Here is an 18,177-nt window from a genome sequence, read left to right as displayed (position 1 = left end):
TGGCTGATATTTTTGACCCTGCTGTGATCTGGGGCGGCCTGGAGGAAAATTGAGCCTCAAAAGGGGGCTTAAACCTAAATAGTCTGGAAACAATTGTATTAAGGTGATTAAAACCTTGTAGCATTGTGTAAATAAAGAGCATTTTGACATGTCGGAGCAGGAAGGTTGCAGGGGAAGTCTGCAATAAAACATGGTTAACCAAGTAAGTCTGTTTGCTGCTTGTCCTTCCTGTTTTTGACTTTCCATTCTTGTGTTGGACCTTCCCTTCTGTCTGGCTTCCAGATCATGTTTTTCAGGTTAATGGCACTGCTATACTTGGGAATAGGATTGTCTGGGACCAGAATGTAGACTCGGGGGCATGTAATACTGTGCAAGGGAAGTAGCAGTACTGTAGCCAAACAAAAAGTGTTGGTGGAGATACCTCAGTTTGTATTAGATGTCACTTGGACCTAAAGGTCTCGAGGGGGCACTTGATAAATAAATTATTTTAGTGGACCATGGAATAGGGCTAATAAAGCTGTCTCTGAAAAGCACTTTGGAGATGCCTACCAACCTAATAGTATAGGTTATATGTAACTTCTGGAAGGAGAAGGGCCTGGGAGATGGGGGCTAGGTAGGGTGGGACAGCAGAAGATTAGCAGGTCTTGAGAGGGGGTTGGGAAAAACCAACAAGGGGAATGGGCAGCCAGTTGGTAGAGGTTGCTGTAATCGCATTGTAATAATACGGAGGAACCAAGCGTGTTGCTGGAATGCAAGGTTGTGTCAGTGTCTAGGGGAATACTCAGGAGCGAGAGACAGAGAATGTAGGGAATGAAGAAGATAGTAGAAGTGAAGATAAAGGCTTGGCAGGGAGCCATAGAGGGTATAATGATAACAGAGTTATGTGGGCTCCCATACCAATTTAGTTTTAATTTCTTACATAAAGGAGGCACTAATTTTGGGTGGAAAAAAAGCAAATTCATTTAAAAAAATCATGTCGATAGTGTCCTGGCTAGAATCAACCCTATGACTCCAGAGCTCCCAATGCTGACTATTTAGGGTTGGCTGTACCTGGCTGAAGGCCATATAATTATATCTTCTGGACATAATTTTATTCCACTGATGAGAAAAGGAATAAAGAGATTTCTGCAGCGGTGACGCTGGCACATCAAAGCCATTGCCTGATAAGGGCACCTATCCCATCTCTGTGTCCTTTTCTAAGATCAGAACGTTCTCCTCAATCAGATGAGTCATGGGCTGGTCCGGTCAGACGTGGGGACCTTGTTGTTCTCAGATTAAACATGGCTGGTCTGGTTCTGCTTATTGTAGTGCCCATTTATCTGCAGAGTCTTTCCTATAACTTCTATTACTTTCTTAAACTAAAGATATAATAGGTTATTATTATCCCTCTCTATAACCTAAGCCAAGCAAACATTTCCCTCCTTCACAGGGCAGCTGTCTATTTATCCCTACAGGAATAGGATCAATACTTGGATCAGTAAGTTTTGGTTTAAATAAATGGTTAGACCAAACCTATGGATCTCCATTACAACTGTCTAGGTAGGAATTGCATTATTTGGCTGACTTTTGTCAAGTTTAAGGTTCTTATGCTGATGGCAAAACCTCCTTTCCTCCACCCTTGTTGAATGTCCTATTATCTGTTCTCTTCCAAATCTGTTAAGTTAGCTATACACAGGCCAACCAGACTGATCAGTTGATGGGCTGAATAGATGGATAATATAGAGGGGTCCAGACATGTATTGTCACCTTTCTATTGTCATCTTTGTTTGGGCCACCTGCTTGAACGACCACAACAGCAGAACATGAAGTGGAGGCTGTGACTCCTCTTCACTGCCTTTTAGCTGACCAATGGAAATTGTCTGCCAGGAATGATAACCCTGGATCCACCAGTTTCACCGTTCCCTATGGATGACATTCATGCATGTCTGGGCTGTGACCTCGAGAAGTTAAAGAAGGCAGAGGCTTAATGGCTTGAGTCAAATTGTGACCAATTATGACTGATATGGGGTTATGCAATAAAAACAGCCCTGGTCTAGTAACCCATAGCAACCAAGCAGATGCTTCTTTTGAAACAGATTCTTCCTGCTGTGGGTTACTAGATCTGCAGCAAACGTTGTACCTTTTAAGACATTACGTCAATGTTGTGTTGAAAAAAAAGGCAGACAAAATAGGGTTGACAATAACTAATGTATGAGTTGGTGTTGCCAGGTCAGAAGCCAGACTCTGACAAGACAGATAGTGAGGGCAGACAGGACTAAGACAAGGACAAAGTCGAGGACGTTAAGATCTGGTCTTGAAACTGATGTAGACATTGAGACCCCTCAGGTATTAAATCATATTCGTTTGGTCGCTGATTAGTATATAATAAAGAATATAAGCACATTGACTTCCAGCCCTGGGTGAATATCCATATACTGCTTGGTTACGGGGTCTTGTTCAACTAATCCCACCTTCTTTAAAATGTTGCCCAGTGACCCCCAGTCACCATAACTAACCTTCTGTCCCCGAGGCTATACATTCTCTATGGTAAAGAACATAGAAACCCTGCACATTGGCTCTGCTGGGGGGGGGATTATGTCTCTTCTGATTCCCCCCAACGTGAACAAACTGCACTGACACTGCTCATAAAGGCAGCGGGAAGGAGGCGAGACCGGCATCTGATAAGAGCAAAGCATGAGAAACTGGCTTTTGTGGAAGTGGATAATTGAGCTTTATTATGGCTGTGGCCTATTTCCAGATTAAAGGGGCACTTCATCTTTACAAAAACGGATCATTTTCTAATCGTACAGCAGAAATAATCAATGTTTTTGCTTGCTTTCTGCTTCTGTTTTGGAACATATTTCTGATATGTAGGGCTTAAGAATGAATTTGTGTCATGTTCCTCCCTGCCATGTAAGTGCTGTAAGCCAGGGGACCGACCTTCTAGACCATTACCATTTAATACATTTCCCCACAGGATCAGAGAGCTCCCAGTAGGTCCAGACTGGAATTCATAATAGTCCCTGGCATTTCATGTACACAGGGGCCCAAACAGCCCCCCCAGCCCAATAAATAGTGAGTGACTATGGCACCTTACAGCAGCCCCTCTGGCATTTGCCTGAACCCACAGATTGCCAGTCTGGGCCTGGCTCCCAGTAAGGAATGTATCAGTTGTACAACTTCAGTAGAGGCTGAAGCTACAGCTGCTGCCCAGAAATGTACCAACAAATGTATTAGATGTTATAGTGTAGATCGGGGATCCCCAACCTTTCTTACTCGTGAGCCACAGTCAAATGTAAAAAGACTTGGAGAGCAACACAAGCATCATAAAAGTTCATGGAGGAGCCAAATAAGGGCTGTGATTGGCTATTAGGGGCCTCTATGCACACTATCAGCTTACAGGGGCTTTATTTGGTAGGAAATCTTGTTTTTATTCAACCAAAACTTGCCCCCAAGTCAGGAATTCAAAAATAACTCCCTGGTTTGGGGGCACTGAGAGCAACACCCAAGGGGTTGGGGAGCAACATGTTGTCCCTGAGCCACTGGTTGGGGATCACTGGTGTAGATGGTCAGGGATGTGTATTACTGAGCTTTAGAATTTCCTGGGGTTGGGAATTGCCCATCCTGGCATGACCTTAATCATTAATTCCAATATCCGCACTAGGGTCCTGCATGGGGGGGACCCACAGAAGGTTGAGGCCAGAAATAGTTTCCTTTACCATATCGCAGGCTGGTTTTTCGTGGGACCATTTCTATTTATTTGGGCTAGTGACTGTTGTGATATTGTGGGAAAGAAGACCTCCGGCGTGGGACTCATCCTTACTGCTCTGTGCTGTACCCTGTGTGTGACTGCGTTATAATAACACATATGGTGTTGCATGCGTCTCCGCCATTTTCTCTATGAAAATACCATGAGGTAGTGGGTGAGGCCCGGGAAGCAAGTAAGCAGCTTGGGTACAGGTCACACTGGGAGGGGTCGGGTCCAGGTTTCAGAAAATGGATCGGTGCAGACCAGTGCCTAAAGGTGGCCATACTTGGGCCATTTTCAGCTGCCCATATCAGGCCTTTAGACCGATTTTGCGGCTTATCTGACCGACATTTGGCCTGAAATCAGCCAGATCTCATTTGGGCAGGTTAGATTATTCCATTGGATTTGGGATTGTATCGGCTCGCTGATGTTGTCTCTCAACCGACGACACCCAAAGGCCAAATGTTCAAATTTAGCCGATATTGGTCGTAGGTGGGCATATCGGGAGAAGATCCACTCGCCAAGTGAGTGGATCTTACAGTGTATGGCCACATAAAGATCTTCTTTTTCTTTTTCACCTGTATTCCTGTAGTTACCATGTATTTACCCTGTTTTATTACGATTGGTTCAAACTAATGATCTTAATTGTAAGTCTGTAATGATTGGTCAGTACTATCACCACCTGGTTGGTGAGTCTGGCTTTAAATATCCTGTGCTTATAGGAAAATGTCTAGCCTATGATTAAGTACCCAGAATGGTACGAAACGCGTAAGGCTTAGAAGTATTCATTGTGTTGGGTTGAAAACCCCACATACTGTTCTTCGACTTTAGCTTATTCTTCCGCTTCTTCTTCTTTTTAGCGCCCCCCATTTTCTAAACGCTACTCCTCCTACAGTTTTAGGGGTATAACACCCAACTCCCCACACTTCTTCGCCCTATAGCGGAGCAGGTTGCTTGTGCTTTTCTAAGCGATTGCGCCCCCCCCCCCGTTGTTTTGTGGCGCCACTCCGAACCCCCCAATTTTCCCATTGACTTTGACAGGGAAGATTTTCAAACTGCTGCCAATCTTACAGCTTTGAAGCTACACCCCCCAAACTTGAATAACATAATAATGGGGTCACCCCGAATGAAACAGCGACATTTGTTGGATGACCCCAAAGTGGGAGGGGCCAACAACAGCCAATCAAATTTCACCCATTGACTTTAATGGGGAAATTGAAACTGCTGCCTGTCTTACAGCTTTGAGGCTACACTCCCCAAGCTTTGCACACTATTAAAACCAGGGTCCCCAAACTTTGCACGGTTTTTACTATATAACTGTGGGTCCAAGGTTAGAGAATGTGGGCGGAGCCCATTCAGTGACTTCATGTTTTTCAAGCCAACATGAAGTTTGTTCTCAAACTTCCCTTTCTAGTTTATGTATATTATGTCAATAAATTACTCATTATTTTACTTATTATTATTATTAACATTTATTTATAAAGCGCCAACATATTCCGCAGCGCTGTACAATAAGTGGGTTTCATACATTGGACATACAGAGTAACATATAAAGGAATCAATAACCGATACAAGAGGGGAAGAGAGCCCTGCCCAAAAGAGCTTACAATCTACAATCATTTGAGCCTTATATTCACTTACATGGAGTTCCGGAGTGCCTGCCTAACTCGCAGAATTAGGGGTAAGCAGGAAAGGCACAGTTGGTATATTGTTAGAAAAAACAAAAATAGGTAAATCATTATTTGTCATTTTATTTGTAAGCTAAATGTGTGATAGTGTATGTGTGTAGTGAGGGAAGATTATCAATGCGTCGCAGCACACAAACCGACGCAATTATGATTATGCGCCATTTTGTGGGCACACGCAATTGCATATGCGTTACTTTGCGTCAGTTCATTTATTTTTCCGCCAGTTCTTTTTATGCGCATGTCGCAAATACTGGGCAATAATGTCGCAAACAACTACATGTTTTTTGGGGGTGTGGCTAGGGGCGTGTTTTAAGTGCCCACTTTTTGCGAGAGTGCGCCCTTTGTGCCTATATATATGCTATTTGCGCGTATATAGGGGCAGATTTGCGCAGGCACGACTGCATTGAAATTTTTACGCCTGTTCATTTGTGGCGTAGTTCTGACTGCGCGTTCTTCACCATTTGCGCTAGTGTATTCGCAGATTTGCGCTACAATAAACTAATAAAACCGTGTTAATGTTAATTTATGATATGCTGATTAGCATTATTAGAAAAATATAATTGTTAATTTGTTTACAATGTTTTAATAACATTTACCCTTTTTTTTACTTTGTTCTAATCTATAAATGCAGTTTCCCTTGTTAATGTGATGGAGCCTTTCATATCTTTTTTCCATTTAAACACCAACTGACTGGGTTGGTAAGTTAGGAAGCATGTAGTTGGTCCGGGCTTATTAGAGCACTAGCTTGCGTCGTCATATGTGCAGTTTTGCGTCGTCATATGTGCATGTTTGTATGGCGCAGCAGTTTTGTGTCAACACTAGCGCATGAAACTTTAAGCGACCGTGTTTGCGCTATACTGTAGTGCTGGGCGGTATACCGCCATATACCGAATACCGTTTTTTTAAAAAAAACTGATATTCATTTTTGAAATACCGGCATACCGGTGAAAATTGGGTTGCGCCCCGTGCGTACTGACGTCACGTATGCACGGGGCGCAACTCGAAGCGGCAACAGAAGCGGCTCGGGCCGCAATCCTTTCTGTCGCTTTGAACATTTGGACTAGTGGAGGGGCTGTATGCTCCCTCTACTGGCGCCTCACTGGGACAAACCACCCAAAATTGCACATTGTACAGAACTGCATGAAGCAGTGCTTCATATACCGATTTAGAACCCCTGAGGAATTGTACCAACATGAGCCTTTCCATATTTTCAACTTTGTTCCCTGTGGATTAAATACTAATTGTCTCAATAGCAATATTTAGGGGCCCTGGCCACCAATGTTAATTGGGAAAAAAAATACCGTCAAATACCGTGACACCGATCTAATTTAGAAAAATACCGTGATATAAATTATTGGTCATACCGCCCAGCACTACTATACTGTTAAATATGCTTATGCGCAGGGCAAAAGTTTTGCCTCTGCGACTATTATAGCGCTGCGATGCGTTGGTAAATGAGCCCCAGTGTGTATAGTAAGGCAGTATCCTGCAAGTAGAAGGCAAGCTGGTGTTAGGCTTGTTTGTCGCTTATGATGGATGCTGGGAGTTGTAGTAGAACAGCAGCCAGAGGGCTTCATGGTGCCTATAACTGCATTAGGGCTTTCTCTAATAAAATCCATAGAGAAATGACAAAGAAACACATAAAGCAGTGTTTTTATATAGAATCGCTGGAAAAAGACAACATTTTTTTTTCTCCCTTTTTTTTTATATTTTGGCTCCATTCCCAGAAGTATGTATCAAAACAGAGTAGCAGTTAAAATACCAACATTGCTGCAGCCAGACCCCATCACTGTTACTATGGCACCTGCACGCCGCGTTTGCTTTATTTAATTAAATACCAGGGAACGCTACAGGCGCCGCGATTAGTGATGGCAGCGCTGCAACCCTCGCTATAGGGCAGCAAATAGGGTGATATTCTGCTCAAGGCTTTGAGTCTCAATGTAAAGTGCATTTCTTACCCTTTGATTTGCCTCCATTCATTAAGATGTAAATGACCAGTCTGCGATTCAAAATAGGCCCTGGCAGCCCCCCCAGCCCAATAAATAGTGAGTGTCTATGGCAGCTTATTCTGCTCTGATTGGCTACAACTTGGCCAAGGTTTGTGAACATCCTTATAGTGTTATTGTCTATAGGTTGGTCTAGGCTTGAGGATGTTTGCAGTAGGAATGAGGTACAAGGGGGCCAGGATCGTGGAGTTTGCTGTATGGTAGGTCCTCCTCCCCAGCCGGCCACTTTAAACTTTCCCACCTTGCCAACTTGCTTATTGGCGTATTGGTGGTGGTAAGAGGACTGGGGGCCTGTCAAGGTATACTGGGCCCCTAGAAAGGCTGTGTGTGGGGGGAATGGGCATATTGAGGGTACTCTGCTGGTTCTAATGCTCAGATTATGGGTTGGCGTTGCCTTGTGAAATGTCAATGCTCTGATTTGCTATGGGTTTGCAGGGCTGCCATCAATAATCATGGGACCCAGTACTACGTAATTAGTGGGACCCTACCATCAAGAGACATAAATTATTAGCCCACTGGTTACCTGAGCCCCCTGGGTGCCGGGCCCTGCCAGCAAGTAAAATGTGGCCATAATGAAAAAATTGCCACTCGCATGTATGGCCACATGATCCAATATGGCTCCCCAGTTATTGCAAATACCAAACTTGCTCCAGCTTAACCACTCCCCCAGTTGAGCCAAACTCCAACCCTATAATAGTTTATATAAACAAAGCTGCTGTGTAGCCACGGGGGCAGCCATTCAAGCTGGAAAAAGGAGAAAAGGCACAGGTTACATAGCAGATAGCAGATAAAACATCATTGTTTTATCTGTTATCTGCTATGTAACCTGTGCATTTTTTCATTTTAAATGCTGCCCCCATGACTACACAGCAGGATATTTATATAAACTATAGTAGTCTTTCTAAAGCAAACACACCAGTTTTACCAGTGCAGGGCAACAGTTCATTATGTTTTAATTACTTTGATACACTTTCATTTTTTGGTGTTACTGTTCCTTTAAAGGAAAAAGAAAGGTAAAGTCACTTGGGGGTGCCAAAATGTTAGGCACCCCCAAGTGACTTTAACCGCTTACCTTGTACCCCGGGCTGGTGCCGCTGTCAGGAGAAAACAGCACCAGCCCGGGGTAGCTGCCGGCGCTTCCTCCTTCCGGCTTCGCTGCGCGCGCATGCGCAGTAGAGTGAAAAGCCGAACTTAAACATTTAAGTCGGCTTTTTCGCTTTACTGTGCATGCCCGGCCACCGGCAGTTTAGGAAGTGGAAGAAGGAAGCGCTGCGCTCCAGGTGCCCCGGGCTGGTGCTATTTTCTCCTAACAGGGGCACCAGCCCAGGGTACAAGGTAAGCGGTTAAAGTCACTTGGGGGTGCTTAACATTTTGGCACCCCCAAGTGACTTTGCCTTTCCTTCCCCTTTAAGCCCAGGTCAATATGGATACTGTACTAAAGAGTAGGTTAAACACAAAGGGGCTGATTTACTAATCCACGAATCCGAATGAGAAAAATTCGGATTGGAAAACGAACATTTTGCGACTTTTTCGCAATTTTTTCGTCGCCGTTACGACTTTTCCGTAAATTGTCGCGACTTTTTCGTAACCGTTACGACTTGCGCGATTTGTCGCGACTTTTTCATAGCCATTACAAATTTTGTGAATTGTCGCGACTTTTTCATTGCCATTATGACTTTCGTGAACATAGTAACATAGTAACATAGTAAGTTGGGTTGAAAAAAGACATACGTCCATCAAGTTCAACCATAATGCCTATATATAACCTGCCTAACTACTAGTTGATCCAGAGGAAGGCAAAAAAACCCCATCTGAAGCCTCTCTAATTTGCCACAGAGGGGAAAAAATTCCTTCCTGACTCCAAGATGGCAATCGGACCAGTCCCTGGATCAACTTGTACTGAGAGCTATCTCCCATACCCCTGTATTCCCTCACTTGTACTGAGAGCTATCTCCCCTACCCCTGCATTCCCTCACTTGTACTGAGAGCTATCTCCCCTACCCCTGTATTCCCTCACTTGTACTGAGAGCTATCTCCCATACCCCTGTATTCCCTCACTTGTACTGAGAGCTATCCCCCCTACCCCTGTATTCCCTCACTTGTACTGAGAGCTATCTCCCCTACCCCTGTATTCCCTCACTTGTACTGAGAGCTATCCCCCCTACCCCTGTATTCCCTCACTTGTACTGAGAGCTATCTCCCATACCCCTGTATTCCCTCACTTGTACTGAGAGCTATCCCCCCTACCCCTGTATTCCTTCACTTGTACTGAGAGCTATCTCCCCTACCCCTGTATTCCCTCACTTGTACTGAGAGCTATCTCCCATACCCCTGTATTCCCTCACTTGTACTGAGAGCTATCTCCCATACCCCTGTATTCCCTCACTTGTACTGAGAGCTATCTCCCATACCTCTGTATTCCCTCACTTGTACTGAGAGCTATCCCCCCTACCCCTGTATTCCCTCACTTGTACTGAGAGCTATCTCCCCTACCCCTGTATTCCCTCACTTGTACTGAGAGCTATCCCCCCTACCCCTGTATTCCCTCACTTGTACTGAGAGCTATCTCCCCTACCCCTGTATTCCCTCACTTGTACTGAGAGCTATCTCCTCTACCCCTGTATTCCCTCACTTGTACTGAGAGCTATCTCCCATACCCCTGTATTCCCTCACTTGTACTGAGAGCTATCTCCCATACCCCTGTATTCCCTCACTTGTACTGAGAGCTATCCCCCCTACCCCTGTATTCCCTCACTTGTACTGAGAGCTATCTCCTCTACCCCTGTATTCCCTCACTTGTACTGAGAGCTATCTCCCATACCCCTGTATTCCCTCACTTGTACTGAGAGCTATCTCCCATAACCCTGTATTCCCTCACTTGCTAAGAATCCATCCAGCCCCTTCTTAAAGCTATATAATGTATCAGCCAGCACGACTGATTCGGGGAGGGAATTCCACAACTTCACGGCTCTCACTGTAAAAAATCCTTTCCGAATGTTTAAATGGAACCTCCCTTCTTCTAAACGGAGTGGATGCCCTTGTGTCCGTTGGAAGGACCTACTGGTAAATAAAACATTAGAAAGGTTATTATATGATCCCCTTATATATTTATACATAGTTATCATGTCACCTCTTAAGCGCCTCTTCTCCAGTATAAACAGACCCAACTTGGCCAGTCTTTCCCCATAACTGAAACTTTCCATACCCTTTACCAGCTTAGTTGCCCTTCTCTGGACCCTCTCTAACTCAATAATGTCCCGTTTGAGCACTGGAGACCAAAACTGAACAGCATATTCTAGATGGGGCCTTACCAGCGCTCTGTAAAGGGGAAGAATAACCCCCTCCTCCCGTGAATAACCCCCTCCTCCCGTGAATTGTCGCGACTTTTTCATAGCCATTACGACTTTCGTGAATTGTCGCGACTTTTTCATAGCCATTACGACTTTCGCGAATTGTTGCAACTTTCGTATTGAGAGCTCGAAAAAGTCGCAACAATTCGCGAAAAAGTCGCAAAGTACCAATCATTACGAAAAAAACGCATTCGGACGCTTTTCGGACGTTCGTGGATTAGTAAATGTGCCCCAAAGTGTAGGCTGTTGGCAGCTACTAGTGGGGAGCAGTAGGCTGGATAATTAATAGTAACTCGCCATCCAGAATATTTGCTACTTACTTTGCTTATAAGACAAGGCACTGTTTGCCCATAGAGAAGTTATGCCTCTATCAGTAGAAGTTCTGACATTGTGGGTAGATAGGAAATTCCTCTATGATAAACTGATTTTATCTGTTTCTTAAGAAAAAGCTTATTCAAAGGATAAGCACATGATGCCTGGGTTTGCGGATTATCATGATGAACGAACCCCTGACTGGCCAGCCAGTTTGGTTTTAATTGGCCAGAGCTGGGCACGTATGGCCTGCCTTAATCCCTGGATTCTGATTGGTTAATTTTGGACCTGTAGTGCAAATAATAGAAACAGCCAGATAGACACTGCTTTCAACAGAAATTACATTTACAAGTAACTTGTTTGATTAGGTTGTATTGGAAAGCTTCCATTTACTCATTTTTGGCTGCAGTTCCCCTTTGTTGCTAATTAGAACCTTAGAATGTGGACAGGGCCAGACATGGCTGCCTCCAATGAGAACCTTAGAACAATATCATGGCTAAAATGTAAATATAACAAAGCTGTGGAACATTTTACAGGGTTAAACCCAGCCTGCAACCAATCATAACCTGAGAACGTTAATGGTAGATCACCTTTAGATTAACTTTTTGTATTGATATTCTGAGGCAATTTAGTATTGGTCTTCATTTTTTATTCTTTATGGTTTTCAAATATTTAGCTTTTTGTATGTATGTATGTATATATGTATAACTTTATTTATAAAGCACCACAAGGGTACGCAGCGCTGTACAGTCTTACAGAATACACAATTACACACAGGGAGGACAAGTGATATAATAAATACACTAAATATATATATATAAGTGCCATGTGGTATGAGACACAGTGGGAAGGAGGTCCCTGCCCCGTAGAGTTTATTTGTTCAGCAGCTCTCTAGTTTGGTATTTCAGTAGCTGTCTGGTTGCTAGGGACTTATTTTCCTTAGCAAGCAGGCAGTGGGTTGAACAAGCGGCAAAATTATAAATACAAGAGGACCTGCACAGAGGATAAGTCATAACAATAAAATTGTAGCCTCACAGAGCAGTAGTATTTGAATGTAGGGGTCCCTAGCATTAATAAATAAATAATTAATGCTACATTTATTCTTTAACATACCAAAAGTGAACTTCTTTAACATGGCTGCTCAAGGGCATAGCCAATGAGAAGATCAAAATCATTACCAGCCTGTAACCAATCAGAGTTTAAACATTATAGCACAACAAAAGGCTGTGGTTGCTGGGAGTTGTAATCCAACAACAGCTGAGGGGCCACATGTTGGACATAGAACCTTTCTGCATTGCAGGGGCCCCATCCCTCTCCTTACAGCCCTGTTGTGACCCCAGAGCGGGGCAAGGGATGATGGGATTTTCTCTGTGCGCTCATGGTTATTGAACCTCCAGAGCAGACGCCTTTTCTCTGGCTGCTGACCTAAATCCATAAGAGGGATTCACAGTAATAGTGCATTACCATTGCCTGCCACGAGCCTCGGGCTGAAGAGAAATCCTTTATTTCAGCGAAATCCCCTCGGCTGGAGCTTCGCTGCAATGGGAAAGAGCTTTTTTGCACTGAGCAGGTTTAACTGGGCGCGTGGTTTATGGAGTAATCTGGGGGATTGGGCAGAACGACAGTGTTCCAGGTAACAGGGACATTTCCATTTATTCCCATTTATCCCCCTTGTGGCTCATACAAAAAATCATTTGCCTTTTCTCAAAGTGAATGTATTAAAATTCAAGGGAAATGAGTCCCCAGTGGCAGACACTTGGCTCACAGTTGGTTGGAATCCGGGGCCATTAACTCCATGTTTCCTACAGACATAATGTCCGTCACTGCTTGTGTGCCATTGGCCACCATGATGGTCACAACTACCAATGTGCCATGGACCAAAAAGAGTATATCTTCTACCTTCTGAGAATTCTAGGACTCCGCTAATTATAGGTTTAATCAAATCGTAAGAAAAATATTATTAAATGAATAAATATTATTATTGTTATTATGTATAATATTATGCATTTTTTACATCAACGCTAAAGATCTGCTGCCCTAAGCTTGCAAAGACCCTCCTTGAGGGGTTTAATCAGGGCAGGGACCCTGTGCTTGAGAGGAATGGTTAATACTAAGTGGTGAGGGGGCTGGCGTGGGCAATAATGGGGGCAGCAAAACTTGAAAATTAGACAAAAATTGAAACAGAGAAAAACTAACAGCAGGGGCAATGGAAAAATGAAAAAAGGTAGCACATCAGTGGGAGAGCAAAATATAGGGCTCACAGAAGAGGAATAGTCAGAAATGGGGGGCACAGCAGTGAATTAGAAAGAAATGGGGGGGCAGAGTGGAGGAATAGTAATAAATGGGGGGAATAGTAAGAAATTGGGGGAACAGCAGGGGAATGGTGAGAAATGGGGGAAACGGCAGAGGAATAGTGAGAAATAGGGGGCACGGCAGGGGAATAGTGAGAAATGGGGGTATGGCAGGGAATAGTGAGAAATGGGGGTATGGCAGGGAATAGTGAGAAATGGGGGAAACGGCAGAGGAATAGTGAGAAATAGGGGGCACGGCAGAGGAATAGTGAGAAATAGGGGGCACGGCAGGGGAATAGTGAGAAATGGGGGTATGGCAGGGAATAGTGAGAAATGGGGGTATGGCAGGGAATAGTGAGAAATGGGGGTATGGCAGGGAATAGTGAGAAATGGGGGTATGGCAGGGAATAGTGAGAAATGGGGGTATGGCAGGGAATAGTGAGAAATGGGGGTATGGCAGGGGAATAGTGAGAAATGGGGGTATGGCAGGGAATAGTGAGAAATGGGGGTATGGCAGGGAATAGTGAGAAATGGGGGTATGGCAGGGGAATAGTGAGAAATGGGGGTATGGCAGGGAAATAGTGAGAAATGGGGGTATGGCAGGGAAATAGTGAGAAATGGGGGTATGGCAGGGAATAGTGAGAAATGGGGGTATGGCAGGGAATAGTGAGAAATTGGGGTATGGCAGGGAATAGTGAGAAATGGGGGTATGGCAGGGGAATAGTGAGAAATGGGGGTATGGCAGGGAATAGTGAGAAATGGGGGTATGGCAGGGGAATAGTGAGAAATGGGTGTATGGCAGAGGAATAGTGAGAAATGGGGGTATGGCAGGGAATAGTGAGAAATGGGGGTATGGCAGGGGAATAGTGAGAAATGGGTGTATGGCAGGGGAATAGTGAGAAATGGGGGTATGGCAGGGGAATAGTGAGAAATGGGGGTATGGCAGGGGAATAGTGAGAAATTAGATGACAGCAGACGAATAGTGAGAAATGGGGGGAATGGCAACAGAATGGTGAGAAATGGGGGGCACAGCAGGGGAAAGATAAAACAGAGGGGGCAATCTGAGGAAAAGTTTGCGTGCCTGAAGAAATACTAGGGATTATGTGCCAAGGTACCTAGAAGCCTGGGGATTACAGTATGTGTGAATGCAAATGAGTTTGTAGGATTACAGGGAATTGTGTTCGGATGCACTGCAGGAATACTGAGGAATATTGGCCAATGGGAAATGATCACTGTAACCATAAATGATTGGGAGTCCCTTCCGTTCATACTGGGAAGCACTGTAAATGCTGGGAGTCACTGTGCCATTTTATGCAGGGTCACTGTTGTTTAATGGTGTAGGCACGAAAGAGCATTATATCTAGGGGGGGGGTCACCACAATCGGGTTGGACTGCAGTCAAGGGGGGCTGTGGGAGAGGGGGTGCAGAGGCCATAATTAATTGTTGGCACTTCCCATTGATTTGAATGACAGATGTCTGTAATGTTGGCTGCACTGGTGCCAAAGAAATATTCTGTATATCTCGCCTGAATGTGAATTTCAGCGTTTCAGGTGCGAATTTGAGAAAATCTCCCATGGCAACATTTTCACGCCATTCTCACGTGCGGCAGCTGATAGTTTGTGATACCTTCATACCACATTTTGACGTCGAAAAATAAATCATAACAACAGCTCTGCGCTGACACCCAAGTAATAGGGTTCCTACTGGAACCTGTTGGCGTATTCTCTACCTCTACCTTTTTCACATCATGTGACCTGTTATTGTTGCAGCTGGCTAATTGGCTGGTTTGTCAAGGTAATTGTATGCACCCGAACTAATTAAGATTTGCCACAGCAAAGTGGGTAAATACTTAAGCAATGAAGAAACGCCGCGTGATTACCGGCTTTGATCACTCGTTTAATGAAGCCAGAAACCAGTTGGACTGCTCCGGGGGGCAGGTTCAACCAGAATGTTGGAGAAGCCAGGGATGAAATTAGTGTGTAAAATTTATCTGTCTCTATCTCAGTCCATCTCTGTCTGTCTAAAGCCATCTCTCTCTGTCTGTCTCTGTCTATCTTTATAGAACAACGGCTATTTAAAGTAAGGCAGAATCTGCAAGCAAAAACATCTTTAAGGCTAAGGAATACAGCAGTAGGTAAGTGTGATTTTAGCCCATGGCTAAAAGGGTTGGTCCCTTCCCTAATTACTTGCCTAATTGATGATGGAGTATGTTAGACAATTAGGTTGCCATTGATGGGGTTTAGAAATGAATGCAATGTTCCCAGATGTTTCAGGGTGCTTGGTACTGGACCCCATAGGTGGGATGGTGGATTAGTCATGCTGAGCTTCAATGGAGGGCCACACATGGCTTGAGTGGTATATCTAATGTATAGACCTCTTACCCAAACCAGTGGCTTGCAAGCACCATGTTGTATCTCCAACCCCTTGGATGTTGCTCAAAGCAGATGCTTATTTTTGAATTCCTGACTTGGAGGCAAGTTTTGGTTGCATAAAACCCAGTGTATTGCCAAACAGAGCCTTTTTTTGCACCCTCGTGAACTTTTTTCATGCTTGTTGTGCTCCTCAACTCTTTTTATAGTTGAATGTTGCTCACCAGTAAAAAAAAAAAAAAGGTTGGGGACTCCCGCCTTAAGGCTTGTTGCTCCAATTCCCTGGCATTCTATTGAATAGATCTATTTACAGTAAGTAAAAGCGAGAGGAACTTGGCCCACCCAGATTTCCAGTCCAGCAACTATTGGCCTCCTGGACATGACAGAAAGTAAGGGACCTTATGATTGATCTGTAAAACCAGTTTAAAAACCCTGCAATGGCCAAGGGGCTGAGTCAGGTTTCAGGCAGTGTTGGACGCTTCAGCCTGAGGGTGTTGAATACACAAACTGTAGCTCAGAGGTGTCATTTCCTGCTGGTCCTAAACGCAACCACAATTGTCTGTATCTCTGCAGTGAAGCTATGGGAAGCTAAAATGGCCAACAGAGCCAGTTGTGTCTCCCTTTAACAGGGCCGGAACCGGGGCCCCATGCAGGAAGGTTAGGGCCCAACAGTTCTCAGGCATACTTGTCATGAGAATGAGTGTGGAACAAGGTTGACTCGTTGTTAGGACATTCTTAGGGGAGAAGGGTACTCCATACATTTAGGACCCACATAAAATGTTGCTTTGGGGTCTGCTAATAAAGTTATATATAGTTGTGCCACTGTTCGATGGGACAGTCTGAAATAGCTTTGTTAAGCAAAAAAAAAAGTAGGATTTGTTGTGTTGATTTCGGATGTGGCTAGAAGATTTGTGGCCGTATCTACCTGTATATGGCCAGCAATAATCTCACAGCAATTAAAGGTCCTGACTGATAATAAAGTAATATGGTTAACTGGGGTAATATGGTGTTAGTTGGAGTAATATGGTTAACTGGGGTAATATGGTGTCGACTTTTTTAGTTGGATTGGGAATGGCATTGGCTCATTGATGCGGCCCTCGCTCCAACTGCTCTTATCTCCATCGTCGGAATTCAGTCTTTGGGCCCTAAGATTAAATGCTTTATATAGGGTTAATTAGGTGCAATGTTTGCTCCAGTTCTGCTATTCCATAACAAGCAGCATTTACTAACCTGATTTTAGAAAGCAAACATCTGATTGTTTGGAACAAGCAAACTTGCCAGCTACAGGTATTGGACCCCCTATCCAAAATGCTCTGGACCTGGAATCTTTTCATAATTCAGATCTCCACACCTTAAATCTACTAAAAAATCATTTTATAACATACCAAAAATGAATGTAAATGTGAGCCACCCCTTTAACACGGGAGTCGGTGTGGTTTAATAGGTGTTGGTTGTCCCGGTGGTCTATGCCTTCTTCCATTTTCTGCTGCATATAGTATACTGACCCCATAACCCCACCCCTTAAACCCCCCAATTCCCATATACTGACCCCCTTACCCTACCCATTATACCCTCTACCTGCTTTGGCAATGCTAAATGTATTTGGTCCTGCCAATAAAGCTCATTTGATTTGATATGTATACAAAGGAAGTTCCAGCAGGGGGCAGGCTTTAGAGTAACCACTCTATGGTTTAATATATGGTAGCGCAGGGCCTGGAACACATATATAGGAGGCAGGATGGGTGCTCGGTGTGTTCTGGTCCCGTACTGGGGCGCTGCGTTACTGCCGGCACCTCTCATGTACAGCAAATAAGCTTAACTTCTCCTTTAAGCTTTAACTCAGAGCTTAACTGGAAAGTGATGATACATTCCCACTAAATAATTCATGTTCACTAGGCCGCCTTATGGGATACTGGAAGGCTCTTACCTCCTCTTCAATGGTGCAAATTGACTGCTCTCCTTTATTGTGTGCTGTGCTAAATTGAATAGCGAGATTGCCCTTTAGGGTGTCATTTTTGCATTTAGCTCTATTACTTTCCCAGCCGTTTGGGATATGAAAAGATACAGTGAGATGGACTGGTATAACCTCTCCAGCCCAGAGCTGGGGTTTCACTCATTAGAGCCGCGTACAACCGACGTACGACCTGCGTGTGAAGTCACCTGTGTGATGGGGGTGCTGGCACGGGTGCCGTGATATGGTGGCCCAGCAGGGTCATGGCTGGTTATAAACACCCTCAAAAAAGGTCAGGGCGGAAAATCTCCTGGTTTCCCAACTGAGTTAGGAGATTGACGGCATGGGTTGTGGGTCCCTTCAGAATCTTTCTGCCTCCTGGAGTTACTACAAGTTGATGGTGATGTCCAGGACCTTATTTATATTTAGGCACTTATTTTTTTCACTATTATACTGGGCTTTGGGTCGGGGGAGCGGGTGGGG

General features: G+C 44.4%; 1 protein-coding gene across 2 annotated transcripts in view; it reads left to right on the top strand.

The window, feature by feature from the left end:
- camk1 (calcium/calmodulin-dependent protein kinase I) overlaps positions 1–18,177 on the top strand; it is a 97,916-nt gene that overhangs the window by 5,532 nt on the left and 74,207 nt on the right. Inside the window, exon 2 of one of the 2 annotated variants that reach the window (XM_012961079.3) lies at positions 15,437–15,508. The exons of the other annotated variant lie outside the window; for it this stretch is intronic. The gene's annotated coding sequence lies outside the window, so the exon portion shown is untranslated. The remainder of the gene's footprint in view (positions 1–15,436; positions 15,509–18,177) is intronic. 2 annotated transcript variants of the gene reach the window in all.

This window comes from Xenopus tropicalis, chromosome 4, assembly GCF_000004195.4.
Source record: "Xenopus tropicalis strain Nigerian chromosome 4, UCB_Xtro_10.0, whole genome shotgun sequence".
NCBI classification, from domain to species: Eukaryota; Metazoa; Chordata; class Amphibia; order Anura; family Pipidae; genus Xenopus; species Xenopus tropicalis.
This window is presented reverse-complemented; position numbering and strand designations above follow the sequence as displayed.